Below are 16,394 nucleotides of genomic sequence, written 5' to 3'. Positions count from 1 at the left end.
AGGTCACATATTCTTTCAGTTCTTGCCTGTCTTGGAAGCTCTTTATCTCTCCTTCCATTCTGAATGAGAGCTTTGCTGTATAAAGTCTTCTTGTTTGCATGTTTTTCTCATTTAAGACCCTGAATTTATCCTGCCAGCCCTTTCTGGCCTGCCAGGTCTCTGTGGAGAGGTCTGCTGTTACCCTAATACTCCTCCCCATAAAAATCAGGGATTACTTGTTTCTTGCTGCTTTAAGGATTTTCTCATTATCTTTGGAATTTGCAAGCTTAACTATTAAATGTCGAGGTGTTGAATGGTTTTTGTTGATTTTAGGGGAGGGATCTCTCTATTTCCTGGATCTGAATGCCTGTTTCCCTTCCCAGATTAGGAAAGTTTTCAGCTATGATTTGTTCAAATACATATTCTGCACCTCTGGCCCTTTCTGCACCCTCAGGAACTCCCATTAAACGTAGGTTTTCTTCCTCAGACTGTCACTTATTTCCCTTAATCTAACCTCATGATATTTTAATTGTTTGTCTCTTTTTTCCTCAGCTTCCATCTTTGCCATCAACTTGTTTTCTATGTCACTCACTTGTTCTTCCACCTGATTAACCCTCATCGTTAGGACTTCTTGTTTGGATTGCATATCATGCAATTGATTTTTAATTTCTGCCTGATTAGATCTAAATTCTGCAGTCATGAAGTCTCTTGAGTCCTTTATGCTTTTTTCTAGAGCCACCAGTAGCTCTATCATAGTGCTTCTGAATTGGCTTTCTGACATTGAATTGCAATCCAAATTTTGTAACTCTCTGGGAGAGAGGACGGTTTCTGATTCTTTCTTTTGCGGTGAGGTTTTCCTTCTAGTCATTTTGCTCAGTGCAGAGTGGCCCAAAACAAGTTGTTTTGGGAAAAGGAGAAAAAGAAAGAGGAGGAAGAAGGAAAGAAAAAAAAGAAAGAAAAAAAGAGAAAAGAAGAAAAAAGAAGAGAAGAAAAAGAGAAAAAAGAAAAAGAAAAAGAAAAAAAGGGGGGTGGGGAAGCTAACGGAAATCAAAAAGCCAAAAAAAAAAAAAAAAACCAGAAAAAAACAAGGGGGAGTATCCTCTGATTCTGTATACTGTAAATCCCTTGAGTTCCCCTGGAAGTTTGCAGTGCTGCTTGGTCAATAATTTGTTTTTCCCCTGTCCTTCTAGCTGATCTTGTGGGTGAGGGGCCTGCTGTGCTGATTTTCAGGTGTTAGCACTTGGGGGAGCTGCTCAGCCAAGGATATTTAAGCTGTTTATCCTGTGAGGCCACTGTGAGGCTCAGTGGGGGTTGTTTACCCTGTGTGGCCCCAGAAAAAACAATCACAGTTGTGGAGGCCAGCTCTGGAGCCCTGGATTCAGCTCCCGCAGTAACTACAGAGCTCTCAGTCTGCAGGGGCCTGGATGCTCCAAGGGTGGGCCGCTCATCTGCTCAGCTGGGGACAGGAGCGTCCTTGCTGACCTGTGCCCTCCTGGCCTCTGACTGTCCCGGGGGGAGGTCGGATCCTGGGCTGTGTCCCAGGTGCCCTGTGCTCCTGGGCCTGCACTGTTGGATTCACGCTCCCAGCCTGGCAGCCCGCTCTCTGCGGAGCCCGGCCTGAGCACCTCTGAGCTGCTCCGGGTCCAGCCGTACGCGCTGCAGCCCTTTAGGGAGCTCGGTGCACTCTCCCCGGGGCTCAGGTGTCTGTTAGTGTCCCAGGGAGCCTGAGGGCATCCCCGCCCCTCCTGGGGTCCTGCTCTGACTCCCTGTGAGCGCCTTTCCACCCGGGATGATTGGTGAAGCTCCTCCTTCTCCGGGACGGGGCTTTCCTGTCCTGGGAGCACTTGTCCTGGCCTTAGCCCTCCTCGCAGGGCTTCCCCCTTGGATGTCTTTTGTTTCTTTATTTCTTTTTTCCCCGTCTTCCTACCTCGATAGAAGCGCGAACTCTTCTCATTGTAGCATTCCAGCTGTTCTCTCTGTAAATCTCAGGCCGAATAGTAGATTTTCAGGATGGTTTGAAGGTTATCTAGGTAATTTGGTGAGGACACGTGAATTGGGGACCCTACTCTTCCACCATCTTGCCCCTCCCTCCGGTATTTGTCATTTCTAATGCCTGAGTAATATTCCATTGCATACATAAACCACATCTTCTTTATCCATTCATCTTTCGATGGACACCGAGGCTCCTTCCACAGTTTGGCTATTGTGGACATTGCTGCTATAAACATCAGTGTGCAGGTGTCCTGGCATTTCATTGCATCTGTATCTTTGGGGTAAATCCCCAGCAGCGCTATTGCTGGGTCAGAGGGTAGTTCTATTTTTAACTATTTGAGGAACCTCCACACAGTTTTCCAGAGTGACTGTACCAGTTCACATTCCCACCAACAGTACAGGAGGGTTCCCTTTTCTCCGCATCCTCTCCAACATTTGTGGTTTCCTGCCTTGTTAATTTTCCCTATTCTCACTGGTGTGAGGTGGTATCTCATTTTGGATTTGATTTGTATTTCCCTGATGGCCAGTGATGCGGAGCATTTTCTCATGTGTGTGTTGGCCATGTCTATGTCTTCCTCTGTGAGATTTCTGTTCATGTCTTCTGCCCATTTCATGATTGGATTGTTTGTTTCTTTCCTTTTGAGTTTCATAAGTTCTTTGTAGATCTTGGATACTAGCCCTTTATCGGATAGGTCATTTGCAAATATCTTCTCCCATTCTGTAGGTCGTCTTTTAGTTTTGTTGACTGTTTCTTTTGCTGTGCAGAAGCATTTTATCTTGATAATGTCCCAATGATTAGTTTTTCCTTTTGTTTCCCTTGACTTTATGGATGTATCTTGCACGAAGTTGCTGTGGCCAAGTTCAAAAAGGGTGTTGCCTGTGTTCTCCTCTAGCATATTGATGGAATCTTGTCTCACATTGATATCTTTCATCCATTTTGAGTTTATCTTTGTGTATGGTGTAAGAAAATGGTCTAGTTTCATTCTTCTGCATGTGGCTGTCCAATAATCCCAGCACCAGTTATTCAAGAGACTGTCCTTTTTCCAGGGGATAGTATTTCCTGCTTTGTCAAATATTAGTTGACCATAGAGTCGAGGCCCCATTTCTGGATCCACTATTCTGTTCCATTGATCTATGTGACTGTTTTTGTGCAGTACCACACTGTCTTGATGATCACAGCTTTGTAGCACAACAACCTGAAATCTGGCTTTGTGATGCCTCCAGCTCTGGTTTTCTTTCTCAATATTCCCTTAGCAATTTGGGGTCTTTTCTGATTCCACACAATTCTTAATATTATTTACTCCCACTCTCTAAAGAAAGTCCATGTTATTTTGTCAGGGATTGCAGTAAATGTATAATTCTCCCTGGTAAAATTGACAGTTTCACAATATTAATTCTTCTAATTCATGAGCATGGAGAATTTTTCCATCTATTTGTGTCTACCTCAATTATTTTAAGAAGTGTTCTGTAGCTTTTAGGGTATACATTCTTTACCTCTTCAGTTAGGTTTATTCCTAGGTATCTTATGCTTTTGTGTGCAATTATCAATGAGAGTGACTCCTTAATTTCTCTTTTTTCAGTCTCACTGTTTCTTAGTGTACAGAAATGCCACTGATTTCTGGGCCCTGTCATTCTTTCCTGACACATTGCTGGATTGCTGTATGAGTTCTACCAATCTTGGGGTAGAGTCTTTTGGGTTTTCTCTGTACAGTATCCTGTCATCTGCAAAGAGGGAGTGTTTGACTTCTTCTTTGCCAATTTGAATGCCTTTTATTTCTTTTTGTTGCCTGATTGCTGAGGTTAGGACTTCTAGTACTATTTTGAATAGTAGTGGTGAGAGTGGACAGCCTTGTCGTGTTCCTGATCTTAGCGGAAAGGCTTTCAGTGTTTCCCATTGAAATGATATTTGCTGTGGGCTTTTCTTAGATGGCTTTTAAGATGCTGATGAATATTCCCTATCCCTATACTCTAAAGAGTTTTGATCAGGAATGGATGCTCTATTTTGTCAAATGATAGAATTCTGCTGGGAAGCCATCTGGCCCTGGAATTTTGTGTCTTGAGAGTTTTTGATGGCTGTTTCATTTTTCTCCCTGGTTATTAACCTGCTCAGGTTTTATATTTCTTCCTGTTTCAGTTTTGATAGTTTGTGGTTTTCCATAAATGTGTCCATTTCTTCTAGATTGCCTAAATTATTGGCGTATAGCTGCTCCTAATATATATTTAAAATCGTTTGTATTTCCTTGGTATTGATGGTGATCTCTCCTATTTCATTGGTGATTTTATTAATTTGAATCTTTTCTCTTTTGTTTTTATTAAGGCTAGCTAATGGTTTATCTATCTTATTAATTCTTTCAAAGAATGAACTCCTGATTTTATTGATCTGTTCCACAGTTCTTCTGGTCTCTTTTTCATTGTGCTCTGCTCGAATATTTTTTAATTGTCTTCTCCTGCTGGGTGTAGGTTTTATTTGCTGTTCTTTTCCAGCTCAGTTAGTCACAAGGTTAGCTTTTGTATTTGAGTTCTTTCCAGTTTTTGGATGGATGCTTGTATTGCGATGTATTTCCCCCTCAGACTGCTTTTGCTGTATTCCAAAGATTTTCAACGGTTGTATCGTCATTCTCAATAGTTTCAATGAATCTTTTGAATTCTTTTCTAATTTCCTGTTTGACTGTTTCATCTTTTGTCAGGATGCTCTTTAACTTCCACATGTTTGAATTTCTTCCAAATTTGTTCCTGTGATTGAGTGCAAGTTTCAAAGCATTATGGTCTGAAAATATGCAGCGGACAATCCCAAAGTTTTGGTATTGTTTGAGACCTGATTTGTGACCCAGTATGTGGTTTCTTCTGGAAAAAGTTCCATGTGGATTTGAGAAGAATGTGTATTGAGTAGCGTTTGGATGTAAAGTTCTATAATATCTGTGAAATCCATCTGTCCAGTGTATCATTTAAAGCTCTTGTTTCTTTGTAGATGTTGTGCTTAGAAGATCTGTTCATTGTAGAAAGCACTATATTCAAGTCACCAAGTATAAGTGTATTGTTATCCAAGTATGTCTTAACTTTGGTTATTAATTGATTGATATACTTGGCAGCTCCCGCATTTGGGGCATAAATATTCATGGCTGTTAGGTCCTCTTGTTGGATAGATCCTTTAAGTATGATATAGGATCCCTCTTCATCTCTTACGACAATCTTTGGCATAAACTTAATTTATCTCATATGAAGATGGCTACTCCTGCTTTCTTTTGAGGACCATTTGAATGGTAAATAGTTCTCCAACCTTTTATTTTCATTCTGTAGGTGTCCTTACGTCTAAAATGAGTCTCTTAATAGATTGGTCTTGCTTTTTTATCCAGTCGAAACCCTGCGTTTTTTGATGGGATCATGAAGCCCATTCATGTTCAGAATTACTATTGAAAGATATTAATCTAATCATAATACCTATTCAGTCCTTGTTTTTGTCGATTATTTCTTTGGGCTTCCTCTTCTTTTACAGAGTCCCCCTTAATATTTCTTGCAGAGTTTGTTTGTTGGTCATATTCTTTCAGTTTCTGCCGATCTTGGAAGCTCTTTATCTCTCCTTCTATTCTGAATGAGAGCCTTGTTGGATAGAGTATTCTTGGTTGCATGTTCTTCTCATTTATGACCCTCAATATATCGTGCCAGTCCTTTCTGGCCTTCAAGGTCTCTGTGGAGAGGTCTGCTATTAATCTATTATTTCTCCCCATATAAGTTAGGGATCTCTTGTCTCTTGCTGCTTTAAGGATTTTCTCTTTATCTTTGGAATTTGCAAGTTTCACTATTAAATGTCGAGGTGCTGAAAGTTTTTATTGATTTTAGAGTAGGACCTCTCTATTTCCTGGATCTGAAAGCCTATTTCCCTCCCCAAATTAGGGAAGTTCTCAGCTATGATTTGTTCAAATATGCTTTTCAGCCCTCTGTCCCTCTCGACACTCTCTAGAACCCCAATTAAATGTAGATTTCTCCTTCTGAGGCTATCATTTATTTCCTTTAACCTTTCCTCATGGTCTTTTAATTGTTTTTCTCTTTTTTTCCTCAGCTTCCTTCCTTGCTGTAAACTTGTCTTCTGTGTCACTAACTCTTTCTTCCACCTCATTAACTCTTGTCGTTAGGACCTCCAGTTTGAATTGCATGTCATTTAATTGATTTTTAATTCTGGCCCGATTAGATCTAAATTCTGAAGTCATGAAGTCTCTTGGATCCATTATGCTTCTTTCCAGAGCCACCAGTAGCTTTATAATTGTGCTTCTGAATTGGCTTTCTGACCTCAAATTGTAATCCAAATTCTGTAACTCTGTGGGAGAGAGTACTGTTTCGGATTCTTTCTTTTGTGGTGAGTTCTTCTTTCTAGTCATTTTGCTCAGTGCAGAGTAGCTGTATGAGTGGGCTTCATTAAGAATATCAACTATGATCTAAGTAAATTTCCCCCTAGATGATTCTGATGAAGTCAGAGACCTTAAATCGAAAACAAAGATCAGAATAAAATAAAAAAAAAGGACCACGAAAGTGAAAACCCAATTTTATAACAAAGTTGTAAAAAATAAAAGTACTGGAATCCTAAAGAAGAGCAAAAAAAGAAAGAAAAAGAAAATAGGAGAAGAAAAAAAAAGGGTGACTGGGAGATGGTGGTGGTGAAGAAGTTGTAGTGGAGGGAGGATGTAGTCTACCTGAGTGGTTCTAGAGGGTTATCCTCTTCTATCTGTCTATATTAATTTCTGTTTATTAGAAAATGTGCTGTCCCAAATTTATATAAACCAGTAATACTTGTAGAGCACCCCAACATTGACCACCAACACATAAATGAGATAAAAGAGGGGGCAGAATGGGAATGAGGAATCTCACAGAATAAACCAACACAGTATTCCACTTGGTTCTGGGTGCATACTGTTCATGTTTTAGAAGGTATTAAGTTCTGCCGTTGTAGAACAAAGTGAGACAGAGAAAACAAACAAACAAAACATATCTTGTATGTCTCCCAAAATCAAGTTGAGTATGTTGAAGGGAATCTAGAAGTGGAAAATTTATCTAGGACCTGTAACTGTAGAAATATGAAAGTCAAAAAGGAAGAATCTTAAAAATGAAATGGTGGTAAAATATTGTAGTTAATGTGGGAAAAGAGAAAAAAATTTGAAACTTACAGTCTGATATAAAAATGAGTATTACTGGAAAAAGGAAGGGAAAAAAAAGAGGGGCATCCTCTATATACTGTAAATCCCTTGACTTCCCCTGGAGCTTTCCAGCACTGCTTGGTTAAGAATTTGCTCTTCCCCTGTCTTTCCAGCTGGTCTTGGGGAGGGGCCTGCTGTGCTGATTCTGAGGTGTGTGCCACCGGGGGGAGCTGCCCCGCCCCCTGCCAGGTGCTTGGTTCAGTGGGAGTTGTTCATCCTGTGAGGCCTCTGTTCCCTGGCCACCCTGCTCCATTCCAGGTACAGGGTGACACCCGGAGGAGCAACAACACTGGTGGCAGACAGCTCTCCAGCCCTGGAGTCAGCTCCCTGCAGTAACTACCTCAGCTCCCAGTGTGCACTGGCCTAGATGCTCTGGGTGGTGATCTGCATAGCTTGGGGGTGCCCAGTGCCAGGAACAGTCCTTGCTGTCCTGTGCCCTCCCCACCTTCATCTCTCCCAGGGGGAGTGCAGGATCCTGGGCTGTCTCTGCCCAGCGCCCTGGGATATGAGGCCTGTGCTGCTGGAATAGCGCACCCAGGGCCCCAGCTCCTGAAGGCAGCAGGGCACAGCCACCTCCGTCCAGGGCCACTGCCTGAGCTTCTTTTGAGGCCCCGCCAGGCATGCTCCAGCCCTTTATAGAGATCAGCCCACAGTCTGTGGCTTGATCTCCCCCAGGGTACACTTCCTCTATTAGTGACTCCAGGAATCTGGAGGCTCCATTGCCCCTCCTGCGGTCCTGCCCAAGTTCCCTGCTAAGTGCATTTCTGTCCGGGAAGTAGCTGGTGTGGATTTTAAAAGTTCATGCTTCTCCAGGACTGTACTTTCCTGTCCCAGGAGGCTTTTGCTGCCTGGCCTTAGCCTGGCTCCTCAGAGGGGGCACCTCCCCACTTGATTCCTTTTTATTTCTCCCCTCCCCGCCTTCCTACCTTGTTAGAAGTGAAAACCCTTCTCTCTGTAGTATTCCAGCTGTTCTCTCTTTAAATCTCAGCTCAAATTTGTAGGTGTTCAGGATGATTTGAATGTTACCTAGGTAAGTTGGTGGGGACAGGTGACTTGGTGACCCTACTCCTCCACTGAATTTTTGCCTTTTGAAACAAGAATATATATCTTTTGAATATAATTCACAGAATATAATTCTAAGTGAAATAAATCAGAGAAAGAAAAATGCCATATTATTTCAATAACTTGTTGAATTTGAATACAAAACAAATGAACAAAAAGTAAAGAGAAACCAAAAAACAGCCTCTTAATTATTGAGAACAAACTGATGGTTAACAGCAAGGAGTTGGGTGGGGGATAGATGAAATTTGCAAAGGGAATTAAGAATACACTTACTCTGGTGAGCACTGAATAATGTATACAATTTTGAATTTCTGTATTGTACACCTGAAACTAATATAACACTGTTAACTATACTGGAACTAATTTTTTTTAATGATTACTCCTGGGTACCTGGGTGGCTCAGTCTGTGAAGCATCCAAGTCTTGATTTTGGCTCAGGTCATGATCTCAGGGTCATGGGATCAATCAAGCCCTGAAACAGTCTCCATGCTTAGCAGAGTCTGGTGGACATTCTCTCTCTCCCTCTCCCTCTGCCTCTCCTCCCCCCACTCTTTCTATCTCTAGAACAAATAAATCCTTAAAAAATGATTACTTTTGGGATCACTGGGTGGCTCAGCGGTTTGGCACCTGCCTTCGGCCCAATACATGATCCTGGAGTCCCAAGATTGAGTCCCACATCGGGCTCCTTGCATGAAGCCTGCATCTCCCTCTGCCTGTGTCTCTGTCTCTCTCTCTCTCTCTTTCTCTCTCTCTCTCTGTGTCTCTCATTAATAATTGAATAAAATATTTTAAAAAAGATTACTCTTTTAACACCTTTCAAATATAAAATACAGTACTGTTAAGTATATTACCATGTATATTACATGCCCAGAAATTGTCTTATAATTAGAAGTTGGCTTTTACTAGCTTCATGCATTTCACTCATCTTCTCATCCCTTCCCATGGCAATCATTGATAATTTGTCTGTATGAATATTTTGTTGTAGCTGTTGTTTGTTTTTGTTTTACTTCCATATATAAAAGAAATCATGCATTATTTTTCTTTCTCTACTTGATTTATTTCACGTAGTATAGTGCTCTCAAGGTCCATCCAGGTTGTCACAAGTAGCAGGATTCTTTTTTTTACTTTTATGCCTGAATGATATTCTATTACATATATAAACCACATCTTTTTTATACATTCATCTGCCGGTGGACGCTGGTTGTTTCCATGTGAGGTTTTCATAAACAGAACTGCAATTAAGTGGTGGTGCACATATTTTTGTCAAAAATACAAAAATAGTTTCTAAATCCTATATACATGAGCTTACCACCTACTTCTAGAAGATTAATGGTATCAGGTTTTATACTCGAGTATTTAATCCATTTTGAGTTAACTTTTTAGTATGACATAAGATAGTGGTCTGGTTTCCTTGTTTTGCATGTGGCTGTGAAGTTATCTTTGAAGAGTCTGTTCTTTTGGTATTTTGTGTTCTTGGGGACTTTGTTGTAATGATTGACTAATTTCTGCATGGGTTTTCTGGGGGGCTTCTATCCTGTTTTTGACATGTGTGTCTGTTTATAGATGTATAACTTACTGCTCTGATTAATATAGCTTTTTAAAATAACTTGAAATCAGTAGTGTGCTGATTTAGTTTTGTTTTCTCAATATTGCTTAGGCTATTAAGAGGTTTTTGTAGTTCTATATAAATTTTAGTATCTTTTATTCTATTTATCTAAAAAATGTTATAGAAACATTGATAGAGATTGCCTTGAATTTGTAGATTTCTTTGTGTAATAGGGTTTTAAACAATATTAATTATTTTCTTTCAATATTAATTCTTAATTAATTGATGTAAAGTTTCATAAAACTGGGGTCAGAAATGATGCTGAAAGTTTCAGTCATTTTAAATTTATTAAAACTTTTGGCATCACATACAAACTACTTGTAGAATGTTATACATTAACATGAGAAGAATGTGTTTTCTGCTTCTGCTCAGGCTAATTCTTAGTATCATCATTTTTGTTGCAATTGTAAATGCAATTGTAGTCTTCAGTTCTCTTTCTGATGCTTCATTATTGGTGTATAGAAATGCCACCAATTTCTGTACATTGATTTTGTGTCCTGTGACTTTACTGAACTTGTTTCTTAGTTCTAGCATTTTTGGTGGGATATTTCAAATCATAGGGGATTGGATTTTAATATTCTACTTTCATCAATGGATAGGTTATCCAGACACAAAATCAGTAAGGAATATACACAGAAAAATATAAAACACAGATAAAACAAATTGAAAATGACATAAAGAGTGAAAGATATTCCATACTCATGGATTGGAAGAACAAATATTGTTAAAACATATATATCACACAAAGCAATTTACACGTTTAATACAATCCCTATCAAAATATCAACATTTTCACAAAACTAGAACAATCCTAAAATTGGTATGAAAACACAAAAGATCCCAAATAGCCAAATCAATCTTAAAAGAAGAAAAGCAAAGCAGGAAGCATCACAATTCTGGATTCTAAAATATGTTACAAAGTTGTAGTGATCCAAAAAATATGGTACTTTCACGAAAATAGACACATAGATCATCAATGTACCAGAATAGAGGAGGTGCAAGATGGCAGAAGAGTAGGGTCCCCAAGTCACCTGTCCCCACCAAATTACCTAGATAACCATCAAATCATCCTGAAAATCTATGAATTCGGCCTGAGATTTAAAGAGAGAACAACTGGAATGATACAATGAGAAAAGTTCATGCTTCTATCAAGGTAGGAAGACGGGGGGAAAAAGAAATAAAGAAACAAAAGGTATTCCAGGGGGAGGAGCCCCACGAGGAGCTGGGCTAAGGCCTGGGCGAGTGCTCCCAGGACAGGAAAGCACCATCCAGGAGAAGCAGGAGCTGCAACAATCTCCTCGGGGGAAAGGCACTCACAGTGAGTTAGAGCAGGATCCCAGGAGGGCTGGGATGTACTCAGACTCCCTGGGACACTAACAGACACGTGCGCCCCAGGAAGAGTGTGCAGAGCTCCCTAAAGGGCTGTAGCACACGAGTGGCTGGACCCAGGAGCAGCTCGGAGGGGCTGGGGCAGAAGCTCCGCGGAGAGGGGGCTGCGCGGCCGGGAGGGCAAATCCAACAGCGCAGGCCCGGGAGCACAAGATGCCGAGGACACAGCCCAGGATCCGACCTCCCCCAGGGACAGGCAGAGGCCAGGAGGGCACAGGACAGCAAGGACGCTCCTGCCCCCAGCTGAGCAGATCAGCGGCCCCGCCCCCGGAGCATCCAGGCCCCTGCGGACTGAGAGCTCAGTAGTTACTGCAGGAGCTGAATCCAGGGCTCCAGCTGTGTCCGCCACCTCTGTAGTTGTTCCTCCTGGAACCTCACGGGGTAAACAACCCCCACTGAAACCTGCACCAGGCAGGGGTCAGAGCAGCTCCCCCAAGTGATAACACCTGAAAATCAGCACAACAGGCCCCTCCCCCAGAAGACCAGCTAGACGGAGAAGTTCCAGGGGAAGTAAAGGGACTTAAAGTATGCAGAAAAAGAAGGTACTCCCCCGTGTTTTTTTTTTCTTTTTGATTTCTGTTTGTTCCCCCACCCTTTTTTCCTTTCTTTCTTTTTCTTTCTTTTTTTTCTTTTTTTCTTCCTTTTTTCTTTTTTCTTTTTTTATTCTCTTTTTTCTTTTTCTCTTCCTTTTATTCTCTTTTTTTCTTCCTTTTTTCTTTTATCTTTCTCTTGTCTTTCCTTCTTTCTCTCCTCTCTTTTTCTCCTTTTCCCAATACAACTTGATTTTGGCCACTCTGCACTGAGCAAAATGACTAGAAGGAAAAGCTCACCTCAAAAGAAAGAATCAGAAACAGTCCTCTCTCCCACAGAGTTACAAAATTTGGATTACAATTCAATGTCAGAAAGCCAAATCAGAAGCACTATTATAAAGCTACTGGTGGCTCTAGAAAAAGCAAAAAGGACTCAAGAGACTGCATGACTGCAGAATTTAGATCTAATCAGGCAGAAATTAAAATCAATTGAATGAGATGCAATCCAAACTAGAAGTCCTAAAGACGAGGGTTAACGAGATGGAAGAAAGAGTGAGTGACATAGAAGACAAGTTGATGGCAAAGAGGGAAACTGAGGAAAAAAGAGACAAACAATAAAAAGACCATGAGAATTGATGAAGGGAAATAAATGACAGCCAGAGGAAGAAAAACCTACATTAATTGGGGTTCCCGAGGGTGCCAAAAGGGACAGGGGGCCAGAATATGTATTTGAACAAATCATAGCTGAGAACTTTCCTAATCTGGGAAGGGAAACAGGCATTCAGATCCAGGAGATAGAGAGATCCCTCCTAAAATAAATAAAAACCGTTCAACAACTTGACATTTAATAGTTAAGCTTGCAAATTCCAAAGATAAAGAGAAGATCCTTAAAGCAGCAAGAGGCAAGAGATCCCTGAATTTTATGGGGAGGAGTATTAGGGTAAGAGCAGACGTCTCCACAGAGACCTGGCAGGCCAGAAAGGGCTGGCAGGATATATTCAGGGTCCTAAATGAGAAGAACATGCAACCAAGAATACTTTATCCAGCAAGGCTCTCATTCAAAATGGAAGGAGAGATAAAGAGCTTCCAAGACAGGCAGGAACTGAAAGAATATGTGACCTACAAACCAGCTCTGCAAGAAATTTTAAGGGGGACTCTTAAAATTCCCCTTTAAGAAGAAGTTCAGTGCAACAATCCACAAAAACAAGGACTGAATAGATATCATGATGACACTAAACTCATATCTGTCAATAGTAACTGAACGTGAACGGGCTTAATGACCCCATCAAAAGGCGCAGGGTTTCAGACTGGATAAAAAAGCAGGACCCATCTATTTGCTGCCTACAAGAGACTCATTTTAGACAGAAGGATACCTACAGCCTGAAAATAAAATGTTGGAGAACCATTTACCATTCAAATGGTGCTCAAAAGAAAGCAGGGGTAGCCATCCTTATATCAGATAAACTAAACTTTACCCCAAAGACTGTAGTGAGAGATGAAGAGGGACACTATCTCATACTTAAAGGATCTATCCAACAAGAAGACTTAACAATCCTCAATATATATGCCCCGAATGTGGGAGCTGCCAAATATTTAAACCAATTAATAACCAAATTGAAGAAATACTTAGATAATAATACACTTATACTTGGTGACTTCAATCTAGCTCTTTCTACCCTCGATAGTTCTTCTAAGCACAACATCTCCAAAGAAACGAGAGCTTTAAATGATACACTGGACCAGATGGATTTCACAGATATCTACAGAACTTTACATCCAAACTCAACTGAATATACATTTTTCTCAAGTGCACATGGAACTTTCCCCAGAATAGACCACATACTGGGTCACAAATCGGGTCTGAACCAATACCAAAAGATTGGGATCGTCCCCTGCATATTCTCAGACCATAATGCCTTGAAATTAGAACTAAATCACAACAAGAAGTTTGGAAGGACCTCAAACACGTGGAGGTGAAGGACTATCCTGCTAAAGGATGAAAGGGTCAACCAGGAAATTAGGGAAAATTAAAAAGATTTATGGAAACTAATGAGAATGAAGATACAACCTTTCAAAATCTTTGGGATGCAGCAAAAGCAGTCCTAAGGGGGAAATACATCGCAATACAAGCATCCATTCAAAAACTGGAAAGAACTCAAATACATAAGCTAACCTTACACGTAAAGGAGCTAGAGAAAAAACAGCAGATTGACCCCACGCCCAGCAGAAGAAGAGAGTTAATTACAATTCGAGCAGAACTCAACGAAATCGAGACCGAGGAACTGTGGAACAGATCAACAGTACCAGGAGATGGTTCTTTGAAAGAATTAATAAGATAGATAAACCATTAGCCAACCTTATTAAAAAGGAGAGAGAGGAGACTCAAATTAATAAAATCATGAATGAGAAAGAGAGATCACTACCAACAACAAGGAAATACAAACGATATTAAAAACATATTATTATCAGCTATACGCCTATAAAGTAGGCAATCTAGAAGAAATGGACGCATTCCTGGAAAGCCACAAACTACCAAAACTGGAACAGGAAGAAATAAAAAACCTGAACAGGCCAGTAACCGGGAGGAAATTGAAGCAGTCATCAAAAACCTCCCAAGACACAAGAGTCCAGGGCCAGATGGCTTCCCAGGGGAATTCAAAAGCAAAAGAAACAAAAGCAAAAATGAACTATTGGGACTTCATCAAGATTAGAAGCTTTTGCACAGCAAAGGATACAGTCAACAAAACTAAAAGACAACCTACAGAATGGGAGAAGATATTTGCAAATGATGTATCAGATAAAGGGCTAGTTGCTAAGATCTATAAAGAACCTCTTAAACTCAACACCAAAGAAACAAACAATCCAATCATGAAATGGGCAAAAGACATGAACAGAAATCTCACAGAGGAAGACATAGACATGGACAACATACACATCAGAAAATGCTCTGCATCACTTGCCATCAGGGAAATACAAATCAAAACCACAATGAGATACCACCTCACACCAGTGAGAACACCAGTGAACATTAACAAGAAAGGAAACAACCAATGTTGGAGAGGATGTGGAGAAAGGGGAACTGTCTTGCAATGTTGGTTTGAATGTGAACTGGTACAGCCACTCTGGAACACTGTGTGGAGGTTCCTCAAAGAGTTCAAAATAGATCTGTCCTACAACCTAACCATTGCACTGCTGGGGATTTACCCCAAAGATACAGATGCAGTGAAACGCCACGACATCTGCACCCCGATGTTTATAGCAGCAATGTCCACAATAGCCAAACTGTGGAAGGAGCCTCGGTGTCCATCGAAAGATGAATGGATAAAGAAGATGTGGTTTATGTATACAATGGAATATTACTCAGCCATTAGAAACGACAAATACCCACCATTTGCTTCAACGTGGATGGAACTGGAGGATATTATGCTGAGTGAAGTAAGTCAATCAGAGAAGGACAAACAGTGTATGTTCTCATTCATTTGGTGAATATAAATAATAGTGAAAGGGAATATAAGGGAAGGGAGAAGAAATGTGTGGGAAATATCAGAAAGGGAGACAGAACATAAAGACTCCTAACTCTGGGAAACGAACTAGGGGTGGTGGAAGGGGAGGAGGGCGGGGGGTGGGGTTGAGTGGGTGACGGGCACTGAGGGGGACACTTGACGGGATGAGCACTGGGTGTTATTCTGTATGTTGGTAAATTGAACACCAATAAAAATTATTTTATTAAAAAATGATGTGCTATATATATAATGAATATTACTCATCCATAAAAAAGAATGAATTCTTGCCTTTTGAAACAACATGAATGGATCTAGAGGGATTAATATTATGTGAAATAAGCCTCCATAGAAAGAAAAATACCATATCATTTCCCTCATATGTGGAATTTAAGAAACAAAATATGAGCAAAAAAAAATGACAAATCTAAAAACAGTATTAATTATAGTGAAAAAAATAGATGTTTACCAGAAGGCATGTGGGTAGAAAAGATGGGTCAATTAAGTGAAGGAGATTAAGAGCACACTTGTCTTGATGAACATTGAGTAACATATGGAACTTTTGAATCACTATATTGTACACCTGAAACTAATATAACACTGCATGTTCTCAACACTAGAATTAAAATTTTTAAAAAAGACCTCTATGACCACACACCCTACAACTGGAACACTAGATGTGCACAAACTCCTTTTCAGAAGATACCGGTGACTTGGATTAAGGCAATGGAAAAGCATGAAGTTTGTTCTCACTGGTCTCCACAGTCTCCAGAGAATTGACATCAGCCCCGAGGTGTGTGTCAGAAACCTGCCTCTCAGGTAACAACTAATAAGATAAGCAAATCAGCCTTTTTCATCAAAAGACTGGGTCTTTCATTCTGGTGCTTCTATTGAGCCTTGTGGGTTTAGCCATGGTGAGCCTGGTGAGCCCTTCAAAAATATTAAGTCACCATTACTGGATTGTCATTTTTTTCCTTTTTTAAAAAAGTTTTACTTATTTATTCATGAGAGACTTGGAGAGAGAGACAGAGACATAAGCAGAGGGAGAAGCATGCTCTCCACAGAAAGCCAAATATGGGACTCAATCCTAGGATTCTGGGATCACACCCTAAGCTGAAGGCAGTTGTTCAACCACTGAGCCACCCAGACAT

This window comes from Canis lupus, chromosome X (assembly GCF_003254725.2).
Source record: "Canis lupus dingo isolate Sandy chromosome X, ASM325472v2, whole genome shotgun sequence".
NCBI classification, from domain to species: Eukaryota; Metazoa; Chordata; class Mammalia; order Carnivora; family Canidae; genus Canis; species Canis lupus.
The sequence above is the reverse complement of the archived record's forward strand: the minus strand, read 5'-3'. Positions refer to the sequence as shown.